Here is a 15,996-nt window from a genome sequence, read left to right as displayed (position 1 = left end):
GAGTGTAGGGAATGACCATGAATTGAAGGGAGATAGGACCCTTATTCAACAAAATTCTGTGGCAATAGCACAGGGCCTTGTAAATGATTCTCTTCTCAACAGGCAGCCAGTGAAGACCAGACAGGGCACTAGAGGCAGAAGTTCGTCTTGGGAGATTGAGAAACAGACGCACAGCTGGATTCTGAATGTGATGAAGTTTAATTGGATCGCCTTTAGATGCTCGTAAATATAAAATGTTGCCATAGTCTAATTGAGATCTTACCAAGGCATGGACAATTGTTTTCTTTGCCGCTATAGCTAAGACCTGCTGGGGCCTGATGGAAGTTCAGCCTCCTGCAGCCAGTTAGAAGACTTGACCTAATTAGCCAACATGAAACACAAAGGGCTTAAGGTAACTCTACATGGGGCAATGATGACGGAATATCTAAGAGCCAACATAGCCCCTAATGGCCTGATTGTTAACAACGTTCCACGCTTGTTTCTGGAGGATGCTATTTTTAAGAAAGAATGGGCCCTAGTAGCGTGGAAATGCACTGGGACTGACTGATTCGCATAATTAACACAGCAAAGAGAATCACAGACGCCTTTCTGATCAGAATACAAACAGCAGAAGGGGCAATCAAGGTCATTGTCCGAACTACAGCATATAAGAGCAAGCTGGCTGAATTAAATGCAGTAATAGCAGACAATCGGGAATACCTGATGAAACAAAAAATGTCAAAACTTCAGAAGATCATCCAGAAATTCTCGACTGAGAAGATCTATCCATACCTAAAAGCAGACTACACTGCAACAGCGACAGGTTACTCTTCTAATGGGGGCCCCATCTCATCTCGTGGGGGTTCATCATCAAATAGTGACTCCAGCAATGGCAGCTGGAATAACAAAAAAAATCGACCTTTCCAACACCTAGTGTATCCTCCTTACAACATACCTCCATATCAGGGACCACCCTACTGGCAATATCCCATGTACCAACAAGGCCCACCTCCCTTCTTCCAACCCGGGGCTGAGCCACCTTTTTTAGACAGAGGTTGAGGCAGAGGAAGAGGGCGCAGAAGAGGTAAAAAAAGAGTACAATGGCAGGACCAGCCAGCCCAATCAGTATAGACCGGGAGCAAAACCAGGGGGAAGAGAAATTATTAATCCTTAACTTCTCCTCGAGGGCCCTTTCACCCACAGAAGAGAGGGTCCTACAGAAAGGTCTAGGTTATGTTCCGACCCCCAAAAATTACAAACTCCGAGACATATGCGAAGTACAGGGTTTCTTCCGCAAAATCTGCCAACAAGCCCTCTTTCAAGACAAATCACCACCATCCACTAGCGACTCTGGTTTACACAAACCTTCTACTTTTACACCAAATAGTAGCATGATTCCTAACGAAGTGTTGACTTTCAAGCAAGCGGTGTTAAAAGATCTGAATAGTAAAGCAACCACTGCTCTATATCACAATTTGTCCTCTGACGAAACTGCTGCCATTAAGGCCTTGGCGAATGAGATGATGTCCACAGTGGACAATGACATTGAATGCCATAGGCTTTTGAGTGATAGGAGATACTACACTCCTATAAGAGAAGACCCCACTCCAAGACTCAGTAGAATTATATCTACTATGGTTTTCTCTGCAGAAACAGAAGGGTGGATCTCTAAGAAGGAAGTCGAATTCCTTGTAACCAAAGAACCTATTACCCCCTATTTCTACTGCCTACTGAAAATTCACAAAAGGGTGACCCCTGTCCCTGGGCGCCCTATCGTGTCAGGGATCGGTTCCATTCTAAAACCTCTGTCCAAGTTTGTTGACCACTTCATACAACCACTGGTCAGGGCAACTCCCTCCTTCATCAGTGACACCACAGATGTCCTACGTTTACTCGAGGGGACTCAACATCCAGAATCAGTAGACCTACTGTTCACGCTGGATGATGAAGCCCTCTATACCAATATCCCTCAAAGAGCAACCCTCAAAGTTATTGAAGATGCACTGGTCAACAGCGAGTGGATCTCACCTACACCAGCGGCCTTATTATTGGAATGTGCCACTTTAGCGCTAACAGACAATTTCTTTGAATACAACTTTAGCATCAAACACAGGGCACCACGATGGGCAGCACATTTGCGCCGAGCCTGGCATGTATGTACATGTCAGCGTTCGAGGAAAGAGAGATCTACAATCCCAGAAATCCATACATGACGAATGTGCTCATGTGGAAAAGATTTATCGGCGATATTTTGATCCTTTGGAAAGGAGAACAAACCCAATGCGATGAATTCTGCTCTTGGATCAACACCTTGAACCATTTTCTGAGACTTACCAGCACCATCTCAGAAACAGAGATTCCTTTTCTTGATTTATTGATCAAATTGGAGGGTGATAAAATCTCAACCACCCTCTATCGCAAACCAACCGACAGGAACAGCCTCTTACTTTTTAGTAGTCACCATCCAAGGGCCCTGAGACAGAACTTACCCTTTGGTCAGTTCCTTTGCATCAGAAGGAACTGTAGTACATTAACTGACTACAAAAAGGAGTCCAACACACTGAAGAAAGAACTTCTCCAGTGGGAATATCCCACACAGGTTGTAGATATCGCATGCAAAATGGCTCAAAATAATAACTGCGAGAGCTTGTTGGATGACAGAATTAGAGAACCTGACAAGACCATCACTTGTGTCACTACATATACCCCTGACTCCAATCGAATGAGGAAAATATTTTGCAAACATTGGAACATCCTCAACACAGGAACACTGAAGTTACCCGTACCAAGTTTGCGTTCAAACGGACTAATAACCTCAAAGATATGCTAATTCACACGAGACCCTAGCAACAACAGAGCAACTTGCAAAGAACACTATGAGATTTACCCCCGGTCGTGGGGCATTACCCATGCAGCTCGTGCTCAGTTTGTCCCCTCACGAAAGTCACCAAAGAACTGAGGTTTCCCAATGGGGTTAGTTGCAAAATGACCAAACATATCTATTGCAACACCTCAAACTGTATTTACATACTGAGGTGCCGGTGTGGTCTGCTGTACAGCAGCATGACCTCAAGGCTGGTCAAAACCCAAATAATGGAACACAGAAGCAACTTCAGGTGCCAGAAAACCAACACCAAAATGGCCACCCATTACAAAGAGGGGAAACACCCTCCTGACTCATTTGAATGGGGCGTACTATAGACACACCCTGAGATGTCCAGAAATGCACAGTTTCGCATGGAGCAATGGTGGGTCCTACGACTAGCTACTGACCGGTCAGGACTCAATAAAAGTATCCTGTGGAGCTTACTGATCTGCACGACATTCTGGACATGATCTATATGTACATTACATCAGCACTTCCAGCGAGACAGCTCACTAGCTCACTTTAGAAACCTCTGTCGTTAGCAGGTTACGACACGGAAAAGATTAAGCATTGGGATTCCCCCCTTTTAACACTAAATGGCATCTGCACCTATTAGAACCCTCTAGAGCGTTAAGGTGGACATTTCTACACCCCTCAATATAGATGTAGGTTCTCATTGCCCCATTGTATAACATAATGGTTGACCAGGTTAATACAGTATGACCACTGGCTCAACCGATTGCTTTAATAGTAACATCTTTGTTGACAGGAGCTGGCTAATTATACTCCATGTATAAATCAATAAGGACTAGCTAGTTTAGGGAGAGAAGGGGAGACTCAGGTACGTCAGTCAATAGTGATAAGGAAAAACACTGTTTTCCTTATAAAGCCCTCACCCACCGACCTAGTCGGTGGCATGCTTCATCATCGGGCCCACCACAGTGGCACCGAATGTGCCCCGGGTGTGCTGCAACGCCAGGTGACTGCGGAGCTGGTATATTGCTGAGTGTGCAGTGAAGAGGTGAGATAGGTGAAGTTTAAAATGCTATACAAGAGGTCCCAGCACCCGAGGGTTAACACATTTTTAATAAACTGGGCCTCTGTTAGCAGGTTAAAAAGGCAAAGGGACGTCGTGAATAGGAGTGTTATGATGACCTCCAACGTCCAGTGTGGTCTACATGTTTCAGCCAGTGCCTTTTGTATTCTAAGCTGGCTTTCCTCAGGACCGATAGGATAAGTGAAAAGTGCAAATTAAATTATAATAAACTATATTAAGTGTTTGTGTTATTTTTTAGTTATGTGTTGCGCACGCTAAGGCGCTGTAACTGGTAGAGGGGGATTCCCTCTGGCTTAGCTACACAAAACATAAATGACAAAGACAGGACGTACAGGGTAGAGTCATATTAGAGTGGTATGTCTTGAAAACCACTTATTGCCGACTTATAAGGTGGTGTGCGACCTATATACGGCTAGTGTGGACTCATGGCAACTTCCTGAGACTGGTGAGGGTTTAAAGAAACCGTTAGTGAGGGGTGGTGGGCTAAAAAACGAAATCACAAGGTGAGGTACAGGTAAGTATAGGTACTAGGTCCTCACTCTGTTAATTTCTGTAAAAAGCCTCATGGGTCGCTTGGCAGAGAAAGAGACCCTGTGGAGATAAAAGGGTTGTACAAGGCTGTCTAACCTGTAGGGAGAAAGAAATGGTGCTTACCCCATTGTAGGTCTAGCGGTCTTGTTTACTCACGAGTAGTTCGGTCTGGTTCCTCCTTGGACCTATTCGTCCTTCTGCGACACCCGGAATGAGGTGAGTGGGCCGCTGAGGTTCGTTTTTATATTGCTCGCTAAATGCGATTCACCTGTGTTGAGGTAAAGGGTAGACAGAGAGGGAGGGATGCGCGCAACGCGCCATGTCATGGTAGCTGCTGGCCGCGCATGTGCGAGGAATCAGTGCGCGTTTGGGCGCATGCGCGATAGAACGCGCTAGTGTTCTATGAGACCGGGCGTCCTACGCATGCGCTAAGATTGCAAGCGCGTATTGAGCAGAGACGTTTAACATACTGGTTACAACTCCATGAGTGTGGGGCAATTCATAGAGGTATATTGCGCATTTGGGAGCGCTTTGGGCAACCAAATAAGTGGTACCAAAGGTATCAATGTGTGGAAGAGTATGTGTTAATCCACACATGGGGAGAGATTTTAACGTGCACAAGGTGCACATGGGATTTGTCAAGGGCAGAAAAGGGGGCAGGGATGAGGACGTTCAGGTTGGGGGTTGTTGGCACTGGGTATACTCCATTTTGTAGAGTTACATAGTGGTAGGTCCACCGGGGGTATAATGTTTACACAGCTAAAGAATTCCATGGTATAGCATCGTTAAGGCCATGGGTGTGGGTGGATAATCGGTATATCCAGCGTTGTTCCTTTTGTAAAAGGAGTTTTTCATTTGTTGAGTTGTCAAACTTTTCAACGACAGTCCAGGAGAAGTCATTGGGTGTGTGGTTGTGGGTAAGGAAGTGGTCTGTTAACTTGCTTATGTTTTTCCCACATCTTATTGTACTCCTGTGTTCCGTCATCCTTGTGCGTACATGATCTCTAGGCTGGTCAAAACCCGAATAATGGAACACAGAAGCAACTTCAGGTGCCAGAAAACCAACACAAAAATGACCACCTATTACAAAGAGGGGAAACACCCTCCTGACTCATTTGAATGGGGCGTACTATAGACACACCCTGAGATGTCCAGAAATGCACTGTTTCGCATGGAGCAATGGTGGGTCCTACGACTAGCTACTGACCGGTCAGGACTCAATAAAAGTATCCTGTGGAGCTTACTGATCTGCACGACATTCTGGACATTATCTATATGTACATTACATCAACACTTCCAGCGAGACAGCTCACTAGTGCACTTTAGAAACCTCTGTCGTTAGCAGGTTACGACACGGAAAAGATTAAGCATTGGGATTCCCCCCTTTTAACACTAAATGGCATCTGCACCTATTAGAACCCTCTAGAGCGTTAAGGTGGACATTTCTACACCCCTCAATATAGATGTAGGTTCTCATTGCCCCATTGTATAACATAATGGTTGACCAGGTTAATACAGTATGACCACTGGCTCAACCGATTGCTTTAATAGTAACATCTTTGTTGACAGGAGCTGGCTAATTATACTCCATGTCATAGCACTTACATTCTACACCCCTACGGGATATTCATGTGTCCTGTGGTTGCTACTGGCTTGGTTTGGGAAGCCATCGATGGATGAGGGTAACCCAATATGGCGCCCGTGATCAGGTTCACGCTCTAGTCACTTTGCTGAGCAACGTAGGAATCACCGGAAGTACCGCCCCCTCTCCTGAGTGCTCGCGGGTACTTAGAACCAAGTTTCCAACATTACTAACACTTCCCGGACCGGCTGAGTGAGGGTAGGACAACATCCGACCCTGTTTCTAAGAAAGTGTAAGTAATGTGAATACTGTGTCCCAAGGCACTTCATCCATGCTCGTGCTCAGGTTCCTTTTTGCACTGGGAACCCTCCCGAATTGGTGGAGAGGAGCCCGGTGTTGATGCGGTGGTTAATATTCTGGCCTCAGCACATCCCCATTACCGGTCAGCAATCCTCTAATAGGCAAATTGGGGTAGCGCTGGCCTTTCATGATCCACACATTATGCACTGTGTTTTCACTTTCTCTAAGGATCTTAAAATGGTTTATTTTAGAAAAAATTAGGGTCAACAGAAGAGGAGGAGATATAGACAATCTCAGAAAAACCAGAGAACAGTGGTTTATGTGTCATTTAAATACAGTCAACAAGGGACTCAATTCAAGAGAAGATTGGCCTAAATGTATTTAAACTGTATATAGGAGAGTGTTGAGGTGTAACAACTGATTTTGAGAAGCTCTCTAAAATATGGAGCCTTGCTCAGTCACTCTATAGTATTACGCAGGGACCCTTTAAACTGCCATTTAGATGTACTTACTAGAGGTTTCATCTGTATATATACTTTTGAGTAACTGTGCAGATAGGGAACGTGTGTAATTATTGTATAAGCCTAGTCCAACAGTACTGTACTGATTCTGAACCGAAGGACTCTTACACTTCTTCCCAGGCTTTAGAATATATAGATGGCAGATTGCGAGTATTGCACGGCCCGCCATGCCCCCTAACCAACTCATCTTTAGACTATATTGGATCACCACGCGTGATGCGGTGATTTTAGTTTACCCGCTGGGCTGAGACATTTCATTGGTCTATGGTGTATCTAGCCTCATTCTTTCTCATTAAGGACAACAACGAATCTTATCGCATGAGTTGCTCTCCGTCAGGACGCTGGCCTAAACGTAAGGGTTCGAACGGGGTTATGCCGGCTACTAGCGTAGGGTGGACCAGGATGAAAACCACGTTTTATACTTCCGCCTTCCGGGACACATTCGTCCAATGAGTAACGGTATTCCTCAACTGGTTGTCATTAGCATCCAGCCTTAATCAACACACTTAGTCATTGGCTGTTTGATTTTGGTGCCAACCAATCAGGTTTCAAGAGTTATCAGTTATAAACTTCCGTGTATGCCTTATCCTTTGCGACACAACACAGAACCTCATGAGAGACGCTATGCCAGGCACCATTAGGGTAAAACATAGGGAACCTCTGCCTAGATGCGTTACAATAATTACTTTTTCAACGGGAAATATTTTCTAACTAGAATTTTTTTCTTCTCTTCTGGTTGCAGTAGCCTCTTCGAAATTTCCGAATATTACTGAAATCACCTGACTGCATCCCATTTCTACAGGGACTTTAGCGGGACTAGGATATTGCCGTTTTAGAGGTACAATAGGAAACCTTCCTTTTATGTAATGAGATAGAAGTATAGCTGCCATATAAATTAAACTCATAGATTGCGTTCTACACCTCTTCCTACAGATCCCCATAAATATGGATCCACAAAACGAATAGTACAAGTAAAGGAAAGCTTTTAAATAAGATCCCAAAGAATACTGCAAGTCCATCTAAACTTTCCCTAAACAGGTACTCATTTCACTCTATGTTATTTATTTGAGACAAGTAGATATTCTGTCCAATAGGAAGGCAGTGTTTTAAAACATAATTTTATGACCTTTTCAGCGTATAAGGCTCTATTTCTAATCAGCCTGACAATCAGCTATACACGCAAGCTACAGCGGGTAGAACGAATAAGGAACTGCTTGAATTCTAACACAGCCAAATTAGTGGCAAGGGTAAGATTTTTAGATTTCTATATGGCCGGCTGTTAGCCCAAGCAGATGATAATTGTAAGCTTGTTGCCGGCTTTGGTTATATCGCGAGCCTCACTACCCGATCCCCATGAATGACAGAATAAGACAAACGGGAAATATGAATCATACTAGGTTGGTTGAGAATCTAAAATGGTAACACCCTGAGACACTATCAAGATCAATGTCGCGCGAATATAACTGTGCCATTATTGTAGCAAGGAAGAGCTAGATATAATAAAATGTATATCAACGTAATTTGACTAGTAGGCTCTGATGGCATAGATTGCCACTACTGTTATGCTAGACAGTTCATCAACTAGCCTTAGCACAGATAATCTTGCATTTGATTATGTTTTTTTTTAAACCTTTATTATCGTATGCACAGTACACAGCGTCTGCCTACAACCCAATCGGGCCGGCCGCTATGACAATCGACAATATTCCAGACCACATTATGCTGCGGAAAAAGCCAGAAATAACATCACTATGGTGCATTGGCATCTTACATAGAGGAAGGATCATGTAGGTTTCATTTTTATAATTTTGATGAAATTTGAAACAAACAACACAAACACTCACATGGTATAACAGTGTCTAGGGCACGGGAGGGGGGAAGGGGGAGATCAATTTGAAAGAATAAAGGCAACCTTCTGGGGAGGATGGAGACGGTGAAAAGGATTATTGGAAAGGTATAGTAGTCAGTCTATCTGAACGTCAACTATGGGGACGAGGGGATGTTAGTAGTAAAATCAAGTGGTGGGGTACAGATGTCTCCACGGTATGCATTCCATTGTGACCAAATTCTACCCCATTTCCTGGGCCGGCCCGAGCCTCATATACCGTCTTCTCCCGAAACATGCACCAGTCCATGTTTTCTCTCCAAGCACTGATCCCAGGTGGTCTGTGGGAGCCCCAGAGTTGCGCTATATCTCTCTTGGCAACCATGTTGCCCAGAGTGATCCAAAAGCTCTGAGCAGCCGTACAATCCGTAGGCTCCCACACATTAAGCAGGCAGCGCCTCGCCTCAGGGAGGAGGGAGACCCCGGTGACTTGCCCCATTATATCATGCACTCTGGACCAGAAAGCGGCGATCACCGGGCATTCCCATAAAATGTGAAGAAAGGTGCCATCCATACCACAGCCACGTTTACACAGCCCATCAGTCGAGAACCCCATCCGAACATGACGCGTACCAGTCATGTAAACTCGGTGGAGGATCTTTAACTGCACAAAGCAAAGGCGGGCCGGAATAGCCACCTCCTTGGGGGAGGAAATCGCCGTTTGCCAGTCCTCATAATCTAATTCGAGGCCATCTGCCGTCCAAGAGGCCCTAAGCCTCACCAGAAGATCAGCCCTATTAATAATAAGTTTTTTAAAAATTAAAGAAATCGTGCTGTCCGGCACATGGCCGTCCAGAATCCGATCCTCTAGCGGGGATGATTGAGGGATTTCCGTCCCAGGGGGGAAAACAGAGAGCAACGCGTGACGCACCTGAAGATACCGAAAATATTCCCTGTCATCCAGTTGATACTCCACCTTCAGGGCCTCGAAGGACTTAATTGTGCCTCCGGCCCAAAGATCCTCCACCTTGCTAATACCGATCATATCCCATCTATCAAACCCTTTCGTTCGCCACAGGCCACCCAACCGCTCTGAGTCATACAACGGGGTCATTCGCGTCAATCTATCACTCCAACCTATGGCCATAGTCGCATCCTTCCAAGCACGCACAGCGCATTTCGTAGGTCCAGTCAGAAGGCGGAGTGGTGCCTTCAAATATAAGGCCCTGTTGAAGTTGCCGCCCGGCAACAGGAGTTTATCCATAGCGAATGCGGGTGCGGGCCCCGGGGAGTACGTCACGTGGTTAATCGCTCTGAGCTGTGAGGCCCAGTAGTAACGTCTGATGTCTGGAAGGGCTATGCCACCATCGTACCACGGGAGCGTGAGTTTAGATAAGGAGATGCGAGCTCGTCCGTCCCAAATTAACTGCCTCTGTAGACCTTCAACTTCGCGAAAGTAACGGGAGGGAACAGGATCAAAAATATTTTGTAAGGCATACAAAAATCTGGAAAGGGACATCATTTTAAAAAGTGCTGCGCGTCCCAATGGGGACAGAGGCAAACCACGCCACCTTCGAACATCCTGTTTGAGGCGGCGAAGAGAAGCATAAAGGTTACGATGATACCGCAAAGAGGAATCCATAGAAATAAAAAACCCCAAATATTTGAACCCAGTCTCTGCCACCTGGATCGGGAATCTCTGAGGCAGCGGAGGCAGTTCCCCCGCTATAACGTAAACACACGATTTGGTCCAGTTAATAACGAGCCCCGAGTTCTTCCCAAAAGAGGTAAGAACATCAAAGAGCACGTTGAGGGATTTCTGAGGTGAGGTAAAATAGAGCAGAATATCATCTGCGTACAGAGAGACGCGATCCTCCAGGTCCGGTGCCCACCCGATCCCCTTAATCGAGGGCTCCCATTGAAGCCATGCCGCCAGTGGTTCCAATGCCAAAGCAAAGAGAAGTGGAGAGAGCGGGCAACCCTGTCGGGTGCCACGCCCCAATGCGAACGGTCCAGAAACTCTGCCGTTAACTACGACTTGGGCCAACGGTTGTTCATACAAAAGCCGCACCCACGCGATAAAGTTAGGGCCAAAACCAAACTTTGAGAGGGCCGCCACAAATATGGCCACTCGATGGTATCAAAAGCCATCGTGGCATCCAGGGAGGCCACGACAGCGGGTTCAGTAAGGGTCCCAGCTCTCGCGAGAACGCTGTGGAGTCTACGGAGATTAAGCGCCGTATTCCGATGAGGAATGAAACCGGACTGATCCGGATGGATCAAGTCACAGATAACTGTCAGTAAACGATTAGCGAGGACCTTGGCCAGGATCTTAGGCTCGGCGTTAAGCAACGAGATAGGGCGATATGAGGCGCACCGATCCCGAGGTTTGCCGTCCTTGTAGATCACTACTATAGTGGCCAAACGCTGGTCAGGAGGGAGGCTGCCCGCCTCAAGAGCATCAACAAACATAGTGCGCAGATGGGTCACCATTTTGTCCGGACGTAGTTTGTATAACTCGATAGGTAAACCGTTGGGCCCCATAGCTTTACCTGATCGCAAGGACCGAATGGCAATGGCAATCTCATCCACCGTAAAAGGTGCATCTAGAGCGGAGCTATCCTCCTCCGACACACAGGGAAGCGCAATGTCACGCAGAAGCAACCGAGAGTCAGCCTCGTTGCGATCACTCACAGACCGGTATACGGTCTGAAAGTGGTCCACAAAGCATTCGACAATCTCCCCCGGATCAGTCACACATACTCCAGTCTCACGGGTTATCACGGGCACCACACGATTCAGTTGCTCAGACTTATCCAACCACGCCAACAATTTACTAGCCTTATCACCCACATCATAGAGCCGGCCCAGCTGATTCATACGCATCACTTTAGCAGCGTCAGTCACCAGGGCCCTATAGTCTGCCTGTTTCAACGCTAAGGAGTGCAGGATTGCAGGGGTATCGTCACCACCCAGGCCACTTTCAAGTGAAGTAATTTCCGCCTCAAGAGCTGACACAGTTTCTCTCCTGGCCTTCTTGTCAGCAGCAATAAAGGACAACGTGGAGCCCCGTATGACGGACTTAAAGGCCTCCCACAAGGTAGTAGGGGAAGAAACGGAACCCTCATTCTCGTCGAAGTAACAGTCAATGGCCTTAACCAGGTCTGAGCGAAGCTGAGGATTCCGAAAAATGCCAGGGATGAAGAGGGGGGACCCTACCTTCAGAACAGTATCCCACCGAAGTCGAGCAACAGGGGGGAATGGTCAGAGATACCCCTGGGAAGGTGTCAAACCCCACGCACCAAGGAGGTATTAGCAGTTAACATCAGAAAATAATCAATCCTCGAAAGGCTGCCGTGGGCACCAGAGTGAAAAGTGTACTGGGTTTGTGTAGGGTGTAACAACCGCCAAGCATCCACCAACCCAAAAGTCTCAATCAACTCAGTCAGCCACAACTGGGACGAGGGCAAAACCCTGGGGGGCAATCGATCACATTCACCCGAAACCACCAAATTAAAGTCCCCACCCATTATAAGGACACCGTCTGGAAGCCCTAAGAGGGTCCTACCAAGAATAGCATACGTAGTAGCCTGGAGTCCCGGAGGAACATAAACAACCGCAATTACAATCAGCATTCCCTCCCACCTCCCCGAAACAGCAGCATAGCGGCCCCGATCGTCAAGTGTGATTTCGTCTATCTCAAGGGGCAGGGAGGATTTCACCATTATGCCAACCCCCCGGGAACCGGAAGTAAAACCCGCATGTGCCACCAGTCGGTAACCACAGCGATCCAGGGCTTTACAAGCGTTCCCTATCAAGTGGGTCTCCTGCAATAAAACTACATCAGGGGAGTGACGTCTGATAAATTGAAGCACGATACCCCACTTAATCCTGTCTCCCAGACCATTGACGTTCAAAGACAACACTTTCAAATCACCCCCCCCATCCCCGCAGAACCCCCAAACCGCCCTCTCCCGAAACCCCATAACTAAGGATACGAGCAAATGAAGAAGTACCATGTGAGAAACCATATACAAAACACAAAGAACAACCCGGAACGTCCCCTCCACACCCAACCAAGAACCCGTTACAACACCCCCCACCCTGCACCCCTGCTGACTCAGAAGCCACCCCAAACTGCAGTGTGCCTGTCGCCCCTTCATCAAACTCTACACAAGGAACCCCTGAGGAGGAAGGGAGAGACAATCCCACCCCGCCCCACCCTCGGGCCTAACAATGAAAGCATATACACGATACTCTGTAGATATTACGACCCAGGATTGAACCTCAGGAACCAGAATGTCACTCCTGTGCCGATGCACCTCCGTCCGCGCCTCCAGGGCCTCCGCTCTCGGTGTTCTCCTTGGGTTATGAGTCCAACCAGTCGCTAACACTGTCCAGTTGATCAAAAAAGAAAGTACGTTCTCTATACTCGATGTGAAGACGAGCTGGGAACAGCATCGCGTATTTAAGTCCCAAGTCCCGGAATCGACGTTTCACACCCATGAATCCAGAACGTTGCCGCTGCACCTGAGGAGTGAAGTCAGGGTAGATGGAAATGGAGCTGTTCTCAAATTTCAGCGGACCGTGTATACGAGAGGCCTGAAGGATGGCGTCCCGGTCCCGAAAGTGGAATAGCCTAGCAATGATAGACCTCGGGGGTGCCCCCAGCTTGGTCTGTCCACCCGGGAAGCGGTATGCGCGCTCGACCGCAAAGAATTTACTGAGACCTGCGGGAGCAAGCTTGGTCACAATCAACCCTTCGACCAAGAGATCGATAGAAGCAGCACCACTGTCCTCCGGTACCCCGACTAGGCGAATGTTGTTCCGTCGGGCCCTGTTATCATACTCCTCCAGACGTCTGGCCAGTAAATCGTGCGAGGACCGCAGATTACTGATCTCTGATTGTGCTTCCGCCATGTCGGTGACCAAACTGGTGGCTTTGAGGTCCAAAGCTTTGACCCTCTCATTGGTCTTAGCCAGGTCAGCTCGTATGAGAGTAACATCCACCGCCACCGTGTCAATCTTGGACACGATGGCTTCGTATTGTTGACCCATGTCCGTCTTGATCCCAGCAAAGGCGGCCATGAGATCTTGAAGGGACACCTTCGATGTAGCTACCAGGTCCGTCCTCGGGTCTTCAAGACTACGGCTGGCAGCATTGGGGGAGCCTCTTGGTTGAGTGTAGCGGTCCATTACGTTGGATTGGACCGAACCCCCACGGGTAGTCACCTTCATCCTGCGTTTCTCCGTCTCGGGTTTAGCCGCCATATTGGAATCAGCACCCAGAAGGGTCTTCCTGGACCTGGTGAAAATGGCAGCGATCCGCTGGTCTCCAAAACAGGGCTCAGGCGAAGAATCGCAACCTGCCAGCCCAGGACTATAGTCAAAGAGCACAGCCAGCCAGACCACCTGAGCCAGGAATGGGAACTGCTCCCTAGGTCGGCAGCTCAGAAGCAGAGGGAAACCGAAAGTGAAAGAGACAGCGTCACCGGTTGAGCAGATGTCAGGCGACCGTTGTTGTTGAATTACATCTCGGCCATCCAGAGCAGCAGAGACCCCAGCCTCGTCCGGGGCTAGGCCAGAAAACGTAGGACGACGTGGAGATGGTTCCCAAAGTCCGATCTCAGCCCGGAAAAGTGCAGCAGTATCAGCAAGAGTAGTACTTCAAAAGCCCATCAAAATAATCAGGATATCAAAAGGATAGATCGATAAGGGCGGCACGGGTCCCGGGAGCTCTCTGCTCACGCGACCATCTTGGATGCCCGCGTAGCTCCTCCCCATTTGATTATGTTTTACCATCATTGTAATGTACTCATTATATATATATTTATTGTAGGGTGAAAAACTATTGACCCTTCTTACATGACAGAAAAATATTAAGTCTTGAAAAAGATGGTGTAATTTGCTGTATCCATCGAAATGCGTCGACGCACTTTTCATGTACAATTCAGGACTCCAACACTTTTGTTAAAATACAGATTATATCAAACTAAGTGATATCACAGGAAATTGAATGTACAAACATGTTTCAGTCTTTTTTTTGATTATGCGGGCCATAATCGACAATGTATTAGCTTTATTTTAACTGCATTTTTGGTGTATTTTTCAATTAGTTTTATTCTATGTTGTATATTACACTTTGTTTTTAATATCATTCGTATAAACTTATTCATTGAATAAAAGTACAATTTTTCTAATATTTGGTTACTTATTAGTTGTTTTTAATTGTGTTGAATTGTGAAGTTTGATCAAGGGCATCGACCTTTTTTAGGTTTTCACTTTCTCTACACAGGATTTGTTTATATACTGTTGAGATCTATGTGTATGCCGCACTGACCGGGGTTCCCACCCATTGCATAGTCTCTAAGTATAACAAGGAAAATGGTGTGTCTCAAACGGGCACACAGACATTGATGCATGGAGAGGTACAAACAGGGAAATCCTATGTGGTGCCTTTGTCTATTGTATTTCTGGCTTCACCTACAGGCCACTGCACCTGACAGGCCTTGTCTCATCCCCCTAACACATTCTTTTCTCTCCTCGCCCATCAGGACACTACACATTAGTGTCTACACCAGCCGGTACTGATACCGTGCAACCTTGACCCTAATGGGGTGAGATTTTATGATGGATGCTCTGCTCAGCTGCCTAGTTTCGATACGTTTTTAAGGTTACAAGTGATACTGAGTGCTCACGTCACGCATGCCACTTGTCACTTGTGTTTAGCAGGCATGTATTGCAGCATTAATACTGTATGGTGCTTATGCTTGCCATTTCAACCAGAATATCGTGACATGATACATTAATGTTGTTATTCTGTTTTTGCCTTGCAGGTTGTGTTTTTAGATCTACAGGTACCACTTTTTAGGGTGCTGTAAGGGTGGTCATTATATTACTTCACCTCATTGTTGACCACCACCAAAAAGTGTAGGTAGATCCTATTTGGTCCTGAAGAATTGCCGTTTAATAGATTGTTGGGCAAGAAACATGTTGACCTTTTTCATAAGCACATAAACTTCACATCCTTTGAGTGGAGAAGCGTGCACTTTTACTTTTAATTAGGGTAGGGGCCACAATTCATTAAAATTATTTTGAGTGGACACCTCCCCTATTTTAACCCACATCCCTACACATTACTATCACCTAGTGCTCTCACTCGCACTTCACCCATCGGCATAAGGAATAAAGTTCTCCGCCAAGAATGCCCCATCTTGGGTGCCGATCCGGCATTGCAGCGCCAACCCGATGAGGAGCAGACCCGATGATGAAGCAAGACACCTAGCTGGCTGGGTGTGTGAGAATCTTTTTCTGAAAGGAGAAGATCCTTCTCCC

This window comes from Lissotriton vulgaris, chromosome 6 (genome assembly GCF_964263255.1).
Source record: "Lissotriton vulgaris chromosome 6, aLisVul1.2, whole genome shotgun sequence".
Lineage (NCBI taxonomy): Eukaryota > Metazoa > Chordata > Amphibia > Caudata > Salamandridae > Lissotriton > Lissotriton vulgaris.
Note: the sequence above shows the minus strand (reverse complement) of the source record.